General features: G+C 38.6%; 1 long non-coding RNA gene across 2 annotated transcripts; it reads left to right on the forward strand.

The window, feature by feature from the left end:
* The first annotated feature begins 123 nt into the window (after positions 1–123).
* On the forward strand, positions 124–18,779 carry LOC106504757 (uncharacterized). Of its 2 annotated transcripts, none has more exons than XR_014813311.1 (2): positions 124–281; positions 17,166–18,779. It is a non-coding gene; the product is annotated as an uncharacterized LOC106504757 (long non-coding RNA). The 2 variants fall into 2 exon arrangements; XR_002346468.2 differs by having other exon boundaries at positions 18,403–18,779.
* Positions 18,780–18,962: the final 183 nt, after the last annotated feature.

The following is an 18,962-nucleotide window of genomic DNA, read 5'->3' on the forward strand; positions in this document are numbered from 1 at the left end:
GACCCTGCTGGGGCGGGGCTCCGGGCCCGCAAGCCGAGGTGACCTGCCGAGTGCCGATTGGCAGTGGGCGAGTGACGTGCGCGCCCGGCGGGTGCCGCGGGGGCACGGGCGGCCGCGGGAACTGACGGGTAGCGAGGCCGGCCTTGGAGTCTCGGTTTTGCAGAGGGCCCTCACAGTGGGCCTTTTACATCTGCGGACGCTGGAGGCCCGCAGAAAGGATATTGTGTCCGATGAGATAAAGCACGTGAGAGTGCTTTGTAACTGGATGGTGCCTTTCAAAAGTGAGTTTCTCCTGGCATCTTTTTTTACTTCGACTCCTCTCATCTCGGCCTCTTCCCAGCCGCGACCCCAGGATTGTATTCACCTAAGCGCATCTTTCCCCTCTACACTCGCGGTGCCTTATTTCGCTCTGTCATTCCTTCAGGCCGGGCTTTAAGAAAGAAGTTAAAATTACTTTACCTAAACTAGGAACTGCTTCCAGCTCTGCCCCTTGTTTGTTTAGTGCAACGCTGCTCTGAGGCTCCTTGCCACTCTCAGTCGAGACCCGTGAGAGTCTTTCTTTGGATAATTTCAGCTCCTTCTGCAGATCAGTTCTTGTTTAGGTTGGCTAAAACTACGAAAGTGTAAAAGGGTATTAAAGGTTGATGGTTCCCTTCATTTTATGTTGCAAGGCTTCTGCTACAATCGCAAGTGTCGGTGGAGATGTTCAATTTTTATTTATTTTTATTAGCACCTGAAAAAAATAATTAAAGGGTGAAAGGAGACAGCTTCAGTCTCTTGAAGCACCTTCCTTGACATGCCTTTGTTTCTTGTTTTTGTTGAAGTAAAATATCCAAAGTAACGCACTTGCTGATTGCATGTTGTGTATCTCAATACACTGCCACTTTACAGTGCTCAGCCCCACTTGACTAACAACATACAATAACAAACTGTGCAATGTGCAATATTTCATCTTGTATGATTTAATGTAACAGCCAGTTGTGATTATACAGGTTTTATTTTTCATTTTTCCATTAGTATTTTCATCCTAAAGTGTGAAAGTGAAGAAATTATTTTTAAAGCAACTTTTCATTCCTTGGACTGTTTAATATTTGTGGTCGTCCTTCACTAAAAAAAAATTATCAGTAAGAGAGTTAGTTTAAACCTAGATAAACTGATTTTCTATCATTTTACTTCGATCCAAACTGTCACAGTAAAATGACAATGAAAATTTCTATGAAGGTGTTTAGATACAAGTTCATGTTCATGAGCTAGAGCAGTGTAGAAGATGGTATACAAAGTAATGATTTAAAGGTTGGCGTTTACATTAGGATTTATTTTCAGTTTCCTCTTGGGAGCTTACTTTTGGTTTGATGGGTTTATCCTGAAAATGATCTCAGACATCCTAGTCTTTGAGCCTGTTTTGTTGGGGAGATGGCTGAGTCAGGCATGTGTTGGTCAAGGGGCCATAAGGTGTAAGAAAAGCTTGGGGGTCACTAAAAGTTTGTTTCTTAACTAGAGTCTTTGTTGTCTTGACAAGAACAAAACAAGCTGTGTTAAGTGAGATTCTTAAGTCCTCTAAGAAGTTTTTCTTTAAAGGAATAAAAAATGTATACCTCAATTAAGAGATATAACATAGTAAGATGCTGTACAATTCGATGTGATCAACACCCAAATCCAAATATACGGAATATATCAAACACCCCATAGAACTTCTTTATGTACCTACTAACTATCACCGCCGCCACTGTTCTGTCTTGCTTTGCGTGTTCTTGAACATCATATAAAAAGAATTATACTCTATGTAGTTTTTCTGTGATTGGCTTCCCTTGAGCAGTGGACAGCTGGCTTGCCATTTCCAAGTAGAAGAAATGTAGTGAGTGGAAGTCTATAAGGATGAAACACTTTTTTGGAGGGGCTTAAAATTTTAAAATGTATATTCCATCTCCCCCACCTTTTTTTTTTTTTTTTGGCCACTCCCTTGGCATGTGGATGTTCCTGGGCCAGGGATCAAACCCACACCAACAGCAGTGACCCAAGGTGCAGCAGTGGCAACGCCAGGTCCTTAACCCACTGAGCCACAGAGGAACACCATGCATTAGTTATTTCTAATGCGTTACATGCATATAAAGGGATATAGTTCCTAACCCTAGCCGTTAAATTCTTATTGTGCATTATAAAGAATATTTTCTTAGATTCCCTTTATTTAAAAATTTAAATTATGCTTCATTCATATTTTTTAATTTGCATTTCATTTCTACAACCCCTGCCTTTTTGGCTGCACATGAAACAGAGAGGCTAAAGGTAAAATTGTTCTAAATAGAAGTGACAGGCTTATCTGACCACTTTCTGATGTAGTGTCCAACAGTATCTGGCTTTATTAGTGATTATTTCTTGTATTTAGACTTCATCCTTAAAAGGCCTAAAGTTATGATCAGAAAAGGCCAAACAAAATAAGCAATATGTGAATAAGGTTAAAGGAGTTATTATGTAGTGTTCAGAGCTTGAGTGAGGATTGATAATCTTCTGCTTGCCTTATGTCCTAGCCAGGCCCAGATCTTTCATTTCTTTACATTCTTTCCTTCTATCAACTCACCTAGTCCTATGAATTCAAGTATGATCAGTAAATTGTTATAGCCCAAATCTCTGTTTCCAACCCAGATGTTTCTAATCCCAAATGTCTCCAGGACATCTCTGGACATCTTTGCCCATTTTTCTATTGCTTTGCTCATCTTTTTCATTGATTGATGTTTTCTGCATAGTAGTAAACCATTGCCTGTAGTGGTTGCCTTTCATCTTCCAGTCTATGTCTTTTATTTGACTTGGTTTTTCGTGATTTTTCTTATACTCAAATTTAGTTTGAATGTTGTCAGATTTATTCATCTTTTCCTTTATATTTTGTGCTTTTGGAGTCTGGCTTAAGAAATCCTTCCTGAAAAAAATAAAAGAAATACTTTCCTACCTCAAAATCACAAAGATATTCATCTATCTTTTTGCTAAAGGTTTTAAGCTTTTATTCTTCATATTTTTTATACTTTATTCTTCTTTTTCTTTCTTTCTTTCTTTTTTTTTTTTGGCCATTCCCATGGCATATGGAAATTTCTGGGCCAGGGATCAAATCCAGGCTGCAGCTGCAACCTACACCACAGCTGCATCAGTGCTGGATCTTTAACCCACTGTGCCAGAGCAGGAACTCCTTCTTTATTTTTTTTTAATCAACCTACTATTTTTGTGCCTAAGGCAGAGATCTAATTTTATTTATTTTATATATGAACAATTAGTTGTTCTGGCAGCATTTATTGAACAGTTTAACTCTTACGGTTTGTAATGTCATCAATCTCAAATCAGATTTCTACATATCCATGGATCATTTATTCTTTTCCATTGGTCAATCTGTACGACCTCAATGACATTACCACACTATCATAACGCTACAACTTTATAACAATTGTTAACACCCAGCAAGATATTAACAATAGTTAAGATCCACTATTTGCTTCAAAAGTTTCTTGAGAAATGCCAGGCCTTTTCCTACTCCAGATGATTTTCAGAGTCATCTTGACTAGTTCTAGGAAAAACGTAAGCATGTTTTTGAAAATTCTTTAGGGCCTCAGTTTCTCATCTGTAATATGCTGATGGTAATGATTGATATAACTAGATCTAATTAATTTTTTATGGCCGCACCTTCAGCATATAGAAGTTCCCAGGTCAGGGACTGAATCCAAGCCACAGCTGTGACCTGCACTACAGCTGAGGCAACATCAGATCCTTTAACCCACTGCACTGGGCAGGGGATCTTACCCACATGAGATGCTGCAGTTGGATTCTTAACCCACTGTGCCACAGCAGAGACTCCATAACTAATTTTCTTCAGTGTGCTAAATGAATTGTTGTTATCATCAGTATCATCTTCATCATCATCAATGAATATTTACTCTGCCTTTGAGATCTTAAATTCAGAACCCCTACCTTCTGACCACAACTTCATGTATTTGTTTATATCACCACTGCCTTCCTCCCACCATTCTTAGAGTTCTTCAAGATACTTAGTGTTGACACCATCTCTGTTTTCTGGTCTGTCAGTCTATTCCTAGATTTAATTTTTCCCATTCCTCACAAAAGTGGTTCTATATCTTCACCATTCTATATTACTTACTTATTAAGCCTTCTAACTGATACTACCAGGCTTATTTGGGGCTCACATAACCTTGATTTTTAGTACCAGAGACTCTTTCCTCACCATCATCTCCAAATGTGGCTATAATTCCTCCTGTACTTAGCGTCTGCCCTGTCCTTCAAAGTCTAACTGCTCCGTGTTTTAGAACTCATCCTTCAAATATTAGAGCATCCTCCTTTGCTCCATTAGTTATCCTCTCTCAAATTTTCATTTCCTTGTTCTCTCCTGGCCCTATAAACTGATGATTTCCAGGCTTTCACATTTCACCAACCAATAAATTTTTTAATGGAGAAAGTCAACATAGGTTTGCCAACTCTTTATTTTGTCAAGAAAAGATACCTAAAAGCAACAAAACAACAAAAAATGATTACTGCCTCCTACTGGAAGGTAGTGTACATAGCATAATCTTAAGACCACAAGACTCTGGAGCTAGGTAGTTTGGACTAGAAATCTGGCTCTGCCAGGGTAAATTATATAACCCATAAGAATGTAGATAATACCTACCTTTTTAAGGCTGTATTGTATATACTAATTCAATCAATTAATACATATGAAGTAATTGAAACAGTACTAGCAGATAAAAATGTACAGCGATTATCTTTGTTATAATTATTATTTTTGGATCACTGTCAACATCTTTTTTTATTATAGCTGTACCTCGTTTTGTTTTGCACAATGGTTGTTCTAGGCCTGCACAGCCTGTATGATAGAGCCATGTGTCAGCGCTAATCACAGGTGGCTCTTGGGGACCTAATTAAAATTGCTGTAAGTATAAAATGCTTAAGGGGACCCCATGCTGATTTCTGGAGCTCTTTTTTCTGTATCTCCTGTCTCCCCATTCTTTGTATAAAAAGATAATGAGTAGAAAGACAAAGAGGAGATTGTACAAGTTATAGAGAGAAAAAAACAGGTTTCATATGAGGCATACAGAGGTGAATGTTTTGGGTTTTTTGATAATAACTCTGAGAGCAAAAGGATAAGGGAGAATTCTGAAGGACAATTACTTCTTTATTTTTTTGTCTTTTGTCTTTTTAGAGCTACACCTGCGGAGGTTCCCAGGCTAGGGGACTAATTGGAGCTGTAGCTGCTGGCCTACACCACAGCCACAGCAGTGCAGGATCCAAGCCCCGTCTGCCACCCACACCAAAGCTCACAACAACACTGGATCCTTAACCCACTGAGTGAAGCCAGGGATCGAACCCTCGTCCTCATGGATACTAGTCGGGTTCGTTAACCACTGAGCCACGACAGAAACTCCCAGGAAAATTACTTCTAATTTAGAATTCTGTACAAGCCAAACTTTCAATCAAGTATAAAGCTAGAATAAAGTTATTTTCAGACCTAAAAGGTCTCAAATATAGAGTTCATGCATCCTTTCTCAAGAAGCTAATGGAAGATATATACACCACCTAAAGCAGGATTAGACCAAGAAGTAGGACATGTTATCAAGGAAATAAGAAATCCAAAGTAAGAGAGATGTATAAGGAATTGTACACTGATAGACTGGAACTGTAAGATGAAATTAATGGACCATCTACTATCTTTAAACAAATTGAGAGGAGACTTTCTCTCCTGGTCTCAAATTAATGATTTAAGTTTGGTGTTAAATTAGTGATTATTACATAGGAAACTAAACAAATTTTTGAAAGGATTTTTATTAACTGTTGGCTTATCTATTCAAACATTTTTAAAGGGATAAACAAAACTTTCTCTAAAAATAGGATTTTGATTTTGGTGTTTGGTGTTCTCATACTTCCCCTTTATTTAAGAGGAACTACATTTTAACTACTCTGCCTTACCCACAGTATTAAGAGGAAATGCAGCAAACTGGAAATAAACAAGCGAAACAAAACTGGTATCTGTAAATTAATAACAAACGGTAAAACTGTTTAAAAATCACCTTCCATAATACTTTCTGGTGTTGAAAACAAGAAGTATATAGACCCTAATAGAAAATTCCTAAAGATACGTGATACCAGGTAGGCACGTGGTAAACTTGGAAAAGACCTTTCACGCCTATAATTCTATGAGTGTGCTTAGAGATGCCACTTTTGCAGTCACTGACTAAAAAAAGATTATAGTTAAAAAGTAAATAGACACTTGGAGTTCCCGTTGTGGGTTAAGGATCCATGAGGATGCAGGTTCAATCACCAGCCAGCTGCAGTGTAGGTCACAGATTTACCTTGAGTCTGGCCTGGTTTTCTGTCCTTTAAAACCTCAATCTCTAGAGTAGGTCCATATATGTGAAAAAAGCAATTTTCAGAAAATATATAATATTGTACTTATTAATTTTTAAAACTATGCACATGCATTTGATTATGCATAGGAAATTTCTGGAAAGAGACACACCAAAAAATCATTACTTCTGTGGAAAGGAGAATGGGAAAGAGTTGGTGAGGTCTTTTACTTTCCTTTTATTTGAATTTCTTACCATGTACAATATTATAATTTAAAATATTTTAATTATAAACCTAAAAGATCTCTGAATGAAGGTTTTCTCAAACATCAAAGCACTAGGAACCCACCTCAAAGGAAAATATTCCACAACAGAACTCCTAGAAATTTTAACTTCATAAAAACATTAAAATTCTGTACCTCCAAAGCAACATAAACTCTGCTCTACCCTGCTATTTATCCATCTGTGATCTTTAAACTTGCAGTTTTATACCTAATAGTCTCCTGTGATTCTTTTATGATTTCTTGTTCCTTCTTCATACTTAGTAGCCTCCCACTCAGCATCTTCTTGGCTCCTATTTTAGGATCAGTTTCATTTTAAAATTGTGACCCTTATCAGCAGTTTCAGTCTGCTTTACACTGCCTTATTTTTGTAAACAAGTATTACTTTTCAAAATAGTTTATTGGTTAGTTAGTTGTTTAGTTGTTTGTATGTTTTTGTCTCTGTCCCTTAGGCCATTTCCCACCACTAGAAAATACACACAATTTTTTGTCTGTCTTGTTCACTGATGAATCCTCAGTGTCTGACACTTGATAGGTACTCATGGAAATTTGTTGAATGAATAATTGAATTGTTTTTAAAATTATTCTATTTAAATTTTTTTAAATTAAGTATCTCTTCCTATAATTCTACTTCTGTTGGTATATGTCATTTAATTTGTTGTGTCTACATATTTTGGTCTTTAAATTCATGTTCTCTACTGCTCTTTCTGATTAATGGATGTGGAGGATGAGCAAAAGGACAGACCCCTAGCTTTATCCCTTCCCACAAGTTTAAGGAACAGAGAACACAGAACTCCAGGCACCATAGAAGTGCTTTAATGCTCTATCTCTGTTGGTTTCTATTTCCCTGGACAACACCTCTGGTAAAGATTTGCCTTGAGACTCATAATCCAGCAGCAGAAGGCTGTAACAATCCATCAAAACCCTGGAGGTTTGGGGAGAGAGTGGAGGAGTGAATGTTCCCTTTTCTAAAATATCTGTGCAGCCCACACTCTAACAGGCTCTTTGTATCATTGTACCCTGGGAAACCTGATCTGTTACCGATGATTTCTATAGTAATCAGATGTTTGGCACTGATCTTCCTACATTGGCATGATAAGTGGAGTATAGCGGCAAGAATCGTACTTAAAAACTTCCTTTTGACCCTAAAGTAGGGTTTCCTCACAGTTTCTGATCTTACTCCTCAAGCCCTTGCTTCCTTTCCACACTTACCCAGGGTTAATCTGGAGAGAGGAAGCCAACATCCCTTACTAGATCTCCATGTTCTCAGGAGCCATACAGAAGAAACCCACTTTAGGAGTTCCCTTCGTGGTGCAGTGGAAACAAATCCGACTAGGAATCATGAGGATGCACGTTCAATCCCTGGCCTCGCTCAGTGGGTTAAGGATCCGGCGTTGCCGTGAGCTGTAGTGTAGGTCACAGATGAGGCTCAGATCTGGCGTGGTTGTGGCATAGGCCGGCGTCTGCAGCTCCAATTAGACCCCTAGCCTGGGAACCTCCATATGCCTTAAGTAGAGCTCTAAAAAGACAAAAGACAAAAAAAAAAAAACCAAAAAACCGACTTTATATATAAAGACAGAGCTGGGTTAATGGTAAAAAGATGGAGAAAGATCTGCTATGCTAATACTGATCAAAAGAAAACCATAGTTGCTATATTCAGACAAAAACATTTTTCAGAACAAGGAGAATTACCAGAGATAGAAAGGAGCATAATGATGAAGGGGTCAATTCTCCAAAAAGATTTAAGAACCTTTTAATGTGTGTATGTCTAATGACAGAGCATTAAGGTACTAAGGGAAAAACTGATAGAACTGCAAGGAGAAATAGACAAATTCACTCTTATAGCTGGACCCTTCATCACCCCTCTTTCAGCATCTGAAGGCAGAAAGTCAGTGAGGACAGAGCTGAACTCTACAATACCATCGGTCAACTGAACCTAATTGACATGTATAGAATACTTCATCCAACAACAGTAGAATACATATTCTCAAAAAAGACATTTCTCAGTATAAAAAATAACTTGTATGCAAAAATATACACATAGTTAACAGATGTACAGTAAGTTTAGAAAAATATTTACAATGAAGTTTAACATCTATAATATTAAAAGAGCGCTTAGAAATTTACATCAAAGAAACAAGCAATTTTACAGAAAAATGGGTGGGCAAAGAGTATGAACTCCGCAAAGAGTATGAACTCAGCAAAGAGTAAATCCAGATCGGAAAAGATGCTCAAAATCTGAAGAAACAGGAAAAATACAAATTAAAATAATGAGATGCCAATTAGGCCTACCTAACAGACTGGCAAACCACTTTTATTATTATCATTATTCAACTAACATTAAGTGCCTGTTGTGTAACAGGCACTGGGCTGGGCACACTTCTAATTTGGTGCTTGCCAAAGCATTGGGAAGCAGATCTTATCCCTATTATATAGTTGAGGAAAGAGTGGATCAGATAGGTAAATTCACTTGAGGGCAATCAAATAAGGGAAACTGTGGAATTCACTCTGCTGGAAGTGTTTTTCCTTTTTCTTCTCTTTTTGAGGAGTAATTCATTCAAATGGTGTGCAGTGTGTATCTAGATAGATAGATATTTATGTTTTGAGTTGAAGTTTCCTCCACAGATTTCCCGTCCGCCCATTTCCCATGGCAGTGCCACACATCTCAAAACTACTTTTATTTGTTCTCATGTATTTTCCCAGAGCTTTTGAATACAAATATGAGTTTATTTTATTCTCATTTTTTTAAGGCTGTTTTTTTTTAAAAAAACAAAGGTTATTGGAGTTCCCGTCATGGTGCAGTGGTTAACGAATCCGAGTAGGAACCATGAGGTTGCGGTTCGGTCCCTGCCCTTGCTCAGTGGGTTAAGGATCCCACGTTGCCGTGAGCTGTGGTGTAGGTCACAGACGCAGCTCAGGTCTGGCGTTGCTGTGACTGTGGTGTAAGCCCTGGTGGCTATAGCTCCGATTTGACCCCTAGCCTGGGAACCTCCATATGCTGTGGAAAGTGGCCCTAGAAAAGACAAACAAACAAAACAAAACAAAACATAGGTTATCATAAAATGCAGTATGTTTCACAACTCAAGTTATTTAAGTAGCTCCGTAGTGAGAGTCCTTATCCTTTATTGCTGCCTAGTATTTCAAAGAATGCCAGAATTTATTTTACCAGCACTTATGATGGACATTTGCATTGATTTCAGTCTTTTGCTTTTAAAAACGCTGTGGTAATGAATAATGCTGTATGTAATTTTGTCTCACATGTTCCATATTTCACAGAAATTAGATTGCTGGATCAAAGGGTATATATGTATGTGTGTGTGATTTTGGTAGATTTTGCCAAATTTCCCCCTATAAGTGTTATATAAACAAGTAAGAGTGTCCCCATAGCACTCTCATTAAAGTATGTTATCAAACTTTTGGATTTGGGAGTGATAAGTCAAAATGTCTAATCTTCATATACTTTTTTAAAATCGTGCATTTCTCCTTTTATGAGTGAAGGAAGACATCTTTTCAGACTGGGCAAAATGTGTAATGACCAGTAGCACCTATTGCCAGCAGGGATCCAAGTAAAAGGGTCTTTTTACACATTGCTGGTATAATTGTGAGCTTTTTCAACCTATTTCAAAATAGTCTGGCAACATGTGTTAAATTTTTTTAAACTACAAATATCTTTTGTCCTAGCTATATCATTCTTGGGAATCTGTCCTGTAGAAATAAAATACATAAGGATCTACCTATAAGAATATTCATTGTAGCATCATCCATAGTAGCAAAAAAACAAGTAACAAAGTGAAAACTCATTAATAGGAAAATGGTTGAATGATTTAGTTTATGCATCCTATCAAAAGAAAAGTAATGAATCGTGATTCTACAAGATATTATTGCTAAATGACAAAAAACAAGATGAAGAAGTGTGTATAGCATGATCCCAGTCTTTGAAACATCAGCAGCAGCACACATAAGTGTTTGCATATTTGTGTGTGCATGTTTACACTCAAAATATTTATACTCATAGATGTATATGTATGCCTGTGTATTTGTATATAACTATAAGGGGAAAATAATGGGAAATACATATTACTTGGGATATAGGTTTGGTTGCTTTAAGACCAAAATTAAAAAAAAAAAATGAAGTTAATTTTTTCTCTTCTGTAACAGTCCAGGGATAATCAGTTCAAGATTGGTACAGCAACCTCAGGTATTAGGGACCCAGGCCCCTTCTAGCTTGTTGATCTGCTATACCCAATATGTGGCTTCTATTTCATGGCCTAAGATAATTATTCGAGCTCCTGCCATGATATCTGGGAATGGGAAATGGAAAAACAGTATACTTTTTCTTTTAAGGCCATATCACCAAAATTGCAGCCATCATTTCCACTTATAGCCCATGGGCCAAAATGTAGTCACATGGCCCCATGTCTATGGGATGGTAGGAAATATAGTCCTTGCCATGTAGCAGTGGGCCAAAACCTGGGAAGGAAGAAGCAAAGAAAGGACATTGAGAGACAATAGCAGTCTCTGCCTCAACAGACTAGATGATCTATTCCTGCACTACAGATCCACCACAGAATCTAATGGCTTAAGACAATAATGCTGTATTATTTCTCACCATGCTGTGTTTTGGCCAGAAAGTTTTTCTGTTGTGTTTCTGTTGACTTATTCACATGGCTTCCTTCATATGGCCTCTCATCCCAGACTTATTCATAGCATAGTGGCCCAGGGCAGTGTTCCAGAAGGTGAAAAAGGAAGCTGCAAACCTCTTTAAACTTCATCTAAAGAAGTTGCACAGAGTCACATCTAATGCATTCAGTGGTCAAAACAAGTCACAAGGCTAGTATAGATTTAAGAGTTGGGAAATAAACTGCCTTTTGATAGTCAAAGTGGCAAAGGCACATTGCAAAGAGGCATAAGCAAAGGCGGCATGATTCATAGGGAGGAAGTATTATAACAGTCTAACATACTATATTTACATGTGTATATATAATTTTTATATTTTCTTGCATATTCAAATAAATATAATAAGTAAAATTAGCTAAACAGATTCTCAGTGAGCAGATACAAATATGACCATGTCACTCACTTGCTTATTTTGCCTTACAAATTAAAGCCCAAGCCCCTTAGCCTGTATCATTTCTACTATTTTACTATCTCACAAGAAATGTAATAAAAACCAAGCAGAGAGAGAAATCATTTCTAGCTCATGTGGTTGGGCTTCAAGTAGGCTGTGAATCTGAGCTGGACCTTGAAGGAATAAGTATTTGCATTGATGGAAAGGCGCAAGGAGGCCCATCCAGTAGTTCCCAGTCTTATTAGGACCATCTTTTTAAAAAACTGAAATACAGCATATGAGAAATGAATGAAGTATCTGTCATAAAGTAAAAATACCACTATATCCACCACCCAGGAACTAGAATATTACCAGTTATATGGAAACCTCATATGTGACCTCGCAATAACTATCCTATCCCTCCTCCTCAAGTGTGATCCTCCTACTAACTTCTAAACATTGACTATTTTTGCTTGGGTTTGAGTCTTACATGAATAAGATTGTGTATTTCACCATTATTATTTGTGAGATTCATCTGTGTTGTTTGTAGAAGTAGTCTGTTCATATTCATTGCTATATTACATCCTATGGATAAACTAACTATATTTATCCATTCTGTTGTGGCTATTTGAATTGTTCTGCTCTGGGGCTACTAACCAATAATAGTACCACAAGCATTCTTTCATATGTTGCTTAGGGTACATGAGCAGACATTTCAAATGCGAAAATACTTAGGATTAAAATTCCTTGTCATTGAGGTAGATTGAAATTTTGTAAAGAATGACAGTTTTCCAAGGTTTGTTATTTATGTTCTCACCAGCAGTATATGAAAGTGTCTTGTTCTGCACTTGGTGGTCTGTTTAACTTGAGCCATTCTGATGGGTGTGTAGTGGTGTCTCATTTGGCATTCATTTACATTTTCCCTGTGACTCTTGGGGCGGAGCACCTTCTTAAGTTATTTGCTATTTGGAGGTTCTCTTTTTTGAAGTGCTTGTTCAGGTCACTTACTCATTTCTGTTGAGTTATGAATCTTTTTATTATTGAATTTTAGGACTTTACGCTGGATATGAGTTCTTGTTCAAATAGAGGTGCACCCATAACATGGTTTGTCTTTTCATTTTCTTAATGGTGTCTTTTGGAAAAAATCATTAATTTTAATATATGTATTTTACCAATTTTTTTCCTTTCTTATTTCGAGTATGCCTTCTATTTCTTTTTACTGATAGAATAATTGGTACTAGGAGTTGTCACAGGAAATGGACTCTCAAAATGGGATTCTGGGATTGGATTATATATACACATACGCACATGTAAAATCAATTACAAGGATAACCTTGTTGCCATAGGGAAAGGCACCACAGGTAGTAATCCATGGCTTGCAGTACTGTTAGGGTTACCACGGGATGGAATGAAGGGGGGAGGGCAATGTCATCATGGTAACCATAGCAATTAGAAAGATCGTGAATCCACCAGGCTTCTCTTACAAACATAAAACTATAAATATACAATTCAGAATGTTGCAGGAGATCAGAACTCCTCCACTGTAGCTTTGGAATCTCATCTTCTATAAACACGGGGCAGGTAAGGCTGATTCATAGCTCAATTAAATGTTCAGTTTTTCCAGTTTTCTTGAACTAAGGTTAGTATTGGTGTGGAAGGAGTGGGGCCCTAAGACTTAGACCGGGGACATTTGGGCAGACAAGATTGAGGCTGAGAACTCTGAACCCCGACATTCCCCTGAGCTTCCTTTGCTGAGGAAACCAACCTCCTCTGCATAGAGGCTCTCAGTGGCTGTATCTTTCTCATAAGCTGATTCCTATTGTCCTCAGAATTTACCCTCACCACCTCCCAGTTCCTCCAGTTAAAAGTCAACAGAGCCTTCCCATCAGAGACGTATGCAGCCTGCTCTGGCACTAGATAACCTACAGAGGAGTTAAAGACCTTGCTGTTTTGACCAGTAGGAACCTGGGGAGTGTATTTGGAAGTGTGTTCTAAGGGTGTTACACCAAGGCAGAACAGATATAGGTTTGATCAAGGCAAATTTATTGGCATAGATGCACTCACCTGAGAACTGAGATTTAATATGCTGCCATCAATAGTTAGCTAGGATGAGGCTTTGATTCAGTAATTGCCTACAAGTAATAAGTGGCCCTAAAAATAAATGGCCTAGAGAAAGTATTTGAAATAGCAATTTCAAAATATCAGAAATTCCCTGGCATACCACGAGGAAGGGGTACAAAGGCTCCTAGGCATCCTCAGCCTTCACCAAGTCACTGAGAACTGCACTGGTGATGAATGCTGTGGCAGAATGAGTTTCCTGAGAGTGGGAATAATAGAATTCCAAAGTGGTATAAACCACATGATGACATTTAACTATCGGAGAGAAGGTGGGCAGAATTATAATAAGCAAAAAAACTGTTTTGACCTACAGGGAAAAGTAGTAATGGATGGCTAAATGATAAGGAGATCCCTGGAAATGAAATAGACTAACTTATTAATGTGCTCCTTGACATACAGGTGGAAAAAAAATCTCAGACGTAAACTAACTAGTGTTATTGTAGCTAAATTTGAAGTATTTCATCCAGTTTAGACTTGGTTCTTCTTGATGATAGGGAGAGCTTTGGTCCCTTTGAGGAAGAACCCAGCAATGCAGCCACAGTGTTATAACCATGAATCTTCCCCTAATCCAGTAGTCCCCAAACTTGTCTGTCATAAGAGCACCTTAGAATTCTAAAGCCAAGGATATTCCCCAGGCCAGTTAACAGATAATTTATGGGAGTGAGACCCAGACATTTGAATTTTTAAGCTCCCCAGCTAATTTCAGTGAGCAAATTAGGGAATCTGCCCTCATCCTTCTCCAGTGGCCATTTATCAGTTAGAATAGGGGGCCAAAGAAAGTCAAGTGACCTGGCCTGAGTCTGGCCAACAGTATGCCCAGAGAGACCCATGCTATGGTTATTTCTCTAGTCCTGGATGTGTAGTGAGAGTATATTTTAATAACTGAAGCAGTCTTCATTTTGGTTTCCTGACCAATGGCGTGAGTGTTATTATTGTTGGAAAGAACTACATAGAAGTTAAGAACTACTTGCTACCACACCTTCTCAAGACAGTAAAAGAAAAGCAGTACAGAAGTTAGTGCCACCATGACAGCATGGTGATTCATACCATATTCCCATTTTTAATTCCCCCTGTGGTCACCAGATGGGTCATATGGATGACAGTATAAAACCATATGGGTAGTGAAGAATGACGGGGGATTATTGCAAAGCTTAATCATGTAGGGTACCAACTGCAGTTGTTCCAGATGTGATGTCTTCATTGGAGGAAATTAACATAGACTTTGACATGATACACAGGTATTGAGCTGGAAATGCGCCCTGCCCCCACCCCATTCCAAAGAAAGTCAGAAGCAGATTGCATTTAAATGGCAGGGACAATAGTAAACCCTAACTGTCTTGTCTCAGGGCTGTGTCAACTTTCCTGTTGTCTCTATGGTGTGAAGGGATCCGGATGATATCACTGTGCCACGTGCTATCACACTGGTCTATTATGGCAATTAAATTATGTTAATAATGAACCTAATGAGCAGGGAGTAGCAAGCAGCATACACGCTTTGGCAAGACATATGCTTGCCAGAAGATGCAAGATAAATCTTACAAAACTTCCAGCACCTGTCACAACTTTCTAGGGGTGCAGTGGTCTGAGACATATTAGGATATCCATTCAAGTAAGTGATGACTAGTTGTGTTTTCTACCACTACAACAAAGAAAAAGGGAAACCATGTAGCAGTCCTCATTGAGTTCTGGAGACAACCAAATAAAGTACATTTGAGTGGCCGGCTCAAACCTGTTTTCTGGGTAACTGTAAGGCTAATAGTTTTGAGTGGGACCCAAAGAAAACTATCTTGCAGGTTGGGCCTTATAATTGGCTGCCCAATCATACTTCCAATGGTATTGATAGGTCATACAGTAGCGATGTTACATGAAGCCTTGGGTTAGTTCCAGTAGGAGAATTACAACACAGACCCTTCAGTTGGAGTAAGGATGCATCTTCCTCAGCCAACAACGTTTTGTTTTGTTTCTTTGAAAAGCAGCTCCTGATTTGTTGCTGCTACATGGTAGAGATGGAACACTGATCACAGGACATCAGTTGGCCATGTGAACAGTAAAACTGTCCGTCATGAGCTGGTATTATCAGATTCATCAAACCATACATCAGAATGAGCACAGCAGCAGTCCACTCCCCATGAGACTGGAAGCACGGCCACAACTAAACTAAATGAGCAGATGACTCAGACCCCTGTAGTCCTTGCTCCTACTCCTGCATCACTTCTCCCCCAACCCAGATAAACTGGCTTCGTGATGAGTTCCTCAGAACAATTAATGGGAGAGAAAACAGTGTGTGTCCTCTTCATTCATGAAAGGACCTGTAGTAAGCTGGCAATAGCTGGATATGAGTGGTCACCACACAACAACACTCATTAGTGGCCTTGACATGTAATAGTAAAAGGAAATCCTTCCATGGGGAAGAACTTTAGGAGACATGGCCCAAGGTAAGGGTATACACTGGTTCATTGTCAGAGCCTTATGAGTTGACAGGCTAGACAAGAACTTGGAGAGAACACATTGGAACACTGGTTCCATTTATGAGGCCATCCAGGATACAATAACCTGCGAATTGGGAATTCTGATGTAAAGAATGAAGTATACGCCTAAAATCAGTACTTAATATATAGTGCCATCTTCCCCAAAAGTTATGCAAAGTAGAGGTGAAAGTACTCCCTCAATTTTCTATGTGACTAATTTTGTAAGAAAAAATACTAGTGGCATTTTTCCAAATTTGGTAAAAAGCATAAAACTACAAATCCCTAAAGCTCAATAAATCACAAGCAGGAAATTACAATGAATCACACATAGGGAGTTCCCATCATGACTCAGCAGAAACAAATCTGACTAACATCCAGGAGGACAAAGGTTCAATCCCTGACCTCGCTCAGTGGGTTAAGGATCTGGCGTTGCTGCGAGCTATGGTATAGGTCACAGATGGGGCTTGGATCCAGATTGCTGTGCTTGTGGTGTAGGCCAGCAGCTGTAGCTCTGATTTGACTCCTAGCCTGGGAACTTCCATGTGCTTTGGGTACGGCCCTAAAAAAAAAAAAAAAAAAAAGTCACAGCTAAGCACATTATTGTTAAACTGATAAAACTAAGAAAAACAACTTAAAAGCATCCAGAAAAATTATACATTGTACACAAGAGGGCAATTATATGAGTTTTTTCAAAAATAAGCTTTTTAATAGAAGCATAGCATACATATATAAAAACACATAAATATAAGTGAAGATAACTATGTAATTTCCATCCACATCAATAACTATGTCCCTTTTCAGTCATTACTCTTCTTCCTTCCCAAAGTTGACCGTCCTGAATTCTAACAGCAAAAAATTAGGTTTGACAGTGGTTAACATTTATATATTTTTTTTTTTTTTTTTTTTTTTTGCTTTTTAGGGGCACACCCACGGAATGTGGAAATTCCCAGGCTAGGGGTTGAATTGGAGCTACAGCTGCCGACCCACACAACAGCAACACAGGATCCCCGACCCACTGAGCAAGGCCAGGGATTGAACCTACATCCTCATGGAGACTGGTTGGATTCATTTCTGCTGAACCACAACAGGAACTCCTATTTATCTCTCGTCTGTCTATCTAGCTAGCTATCTATCTGTTTTTGGCTGCACCCACTCCATGCAGAAGTTCCATCCTGGGCCAAGGATCATACCCTCGCCACAGCAGTAACAATGCCGAATCCTCAACCTGCTAGACCACCAGGAGACAACAGTGGCTAAGCTTTATATAAATTGAATACCTAATATATTCTTTCATGTCTGGCTTCCTTTTTTAACATTGCAAAATTCATCCATGTTATTACCTGGAGCAGTTAGTTGTTCATTTCATTCTCATTGCTATATACTATTCTACTTTATGAATAGACCACATTTATGTATCCATTCTACTGTCGATAGACATTGGAGATGTTTCCGTTTTTTTTGGCTATTATGAGGAGAGTTGCTGTGTACATACGTATGCATTTGTGTTGGGTTCTTATTATGCCTAATGACCCACTTGAGGAATTTTTTCCTTGAAACTTTGGACTTAGTGGTTTTGGAGGTTTTAGTATTCGAGGGATGAATGCTTCCTAGAAAACATGGTTTCAATGAATTGGAAGTGGACACTGCTTGCTGGAATGTTGGGCTTTTTCTGTCACTAACCAACAGAGAGAGGGGATTGCTACTGACAGGGGTAAAAGATCCCTTTTAACAGAGGGAAATTGAATTGCTGCTACACAATGGAATAAGTGAAATGTGGAATATATATGGATTGTATGACATTCACCATGATGCTTCTTATTATTCTCTTGGCTAGTAGTCCAGTTAAAAAAAAAAAAAAAAAAAAAAAGTAAATAAAATAGAGTAACCCAAAAAGGACCTCCACTGGGATTCATCGTACAAGAATGAATGCTTGGGTCACCCTACCTGGTAAAGAATTCCATTCAGCTTAGGTGGCAAGCAAAGAGAGAGAAACCCAGAATGGATGGTGGAAGAAAGCAGCTTCGCTTGTGAACCTCGTCCTCATGACTGGCTAAAACACAGGCCTTATAAAACTATGATTATGTTTTGTTGTGTGTTTCTTTTCTTCCCCTGCCATATATGAAGAATTCGGGGGTGGATTATGTTTTTGATTTCAGATGAGAGTATGACTGAGTTGACACCACCCCACGAAGGACTTTACAGCTGACGGAAGGAGACTGTATGGTGGAAAAGAGTGAGCTAAGAGTTTATGTTCCCCGGCCCCCTCCATCAGAGATTGCCTTGAACTGGACATGTGCCTTGACAGTGAACCAGTGTACATACCCTTACCTCAGAAGTCATTGCCTCGCTCAAGGTGAATTCTCAAGAGTTCTCTCTCCCTCAAGATCTCGGTTACCTTCTTCTGTCTCTTGGAGCTTAAGGGAGGTACAGTTCCCCCCTTGTTAGCTCTGGGTCACAGAACTAACCTTGTAATTCTCTAATACCCTATACACACATTTGTAATTAGTTCTGTAAATAAACCTTCCTTAAGTGATCCTGAGTGTGTCATTCGCTTCCTGTAAGGACCCTTGACACACTGCTTTTTCTTTCTTATATTGTTTCTTGGCTAATATCTACATGGATATTGACATAGCCACACTGTTAGTTTTTGTATATCTTTCACTTTAAACTTTTCTGCATTCTAAAATTTAAGATTTGTCTCTTGAAAACAGGTTAA

The sequence above is a fragment of the Sus scrofa genome, chromosome 8, assembly GCF_054392235.1.
Source record: "Sus scrofa isolate SSC_HxYL_T2T_F1_AM1 chromosome 8, Sscrofa_HxYL_maternal_Yorkshire_Landrace_v2.0, whole genome shotgun sequence".
NCBI classification, from domain to species: Eukaryota; Metazoa; Chordata; class Mammalia; order Artiodactyla; family Suidae; genus Sus; species Sus scrofa.